A 676-nucleotide genomic window follows, 5' to 3' on the forward strand; every position below is an offset into this window, starting at 1 on the left:
GGATCAAGCACACAAACACACACATACACGTAACCCCCTTTTACATACACACACATATATTCACACAGAGTTGAAACGCTGTTTGATTTATTTTCTCAGCGTACAATTTTCATCATCCCACTACCAAGTATGACATCATCCTTTCCTTTCTTATTCATAAATACAAGAGTATTATTATAGTAGATTATCTCGGTAACCATGGGAGCTATGAAAAAATACAAAGCCCAGCATCACCACCGGATCATTCTACACATCTGTGTAATTTTCCGCGCCGTTTGACCGTGAAAGAATCACCCATGTCAAATTTATATATATATATATATATATATATATATATGTATGTATGTATGTATGTATGTATACATGCCATATATGTCTTTTACCTTCGACTCGTTTCAGCCATACTGAGGCGCTGCCCGGAAGGGTTTTACTCCAACGAACCGACCTTATTACTTATTTTTTAAGGACCTGTTACTTATTCTATTGGACTGTCTTGCCTAACCGCTACGGTACGGGATGTAAACAGATCATACAAATGTTGAAGAGACGACTTCCAAGCTGCATTCTCTTGCTGTCGGTGCACTGTATATTTATTACGGTAGTTTTGACTTTAAGAGTCCTTCATAACGTGAGACATTCACGTGTAGTAATGCCCTAATATATATATATATATATA

Source organism: Octopus bimaculoides, chromosome 14 (genome assembly GCF_001194135.2).
Source record: "Octopus bimaculoides isolate UCB-OBI-ISO-001 chromosome 14, ASM119413v2, whole genome shotgun sequence".
NCBI lineage: Eukaryota > Metazoa > Mollusca > Cephalopoda > Octopoda > Octopodidae > Octopus > Octopus bimaculoides.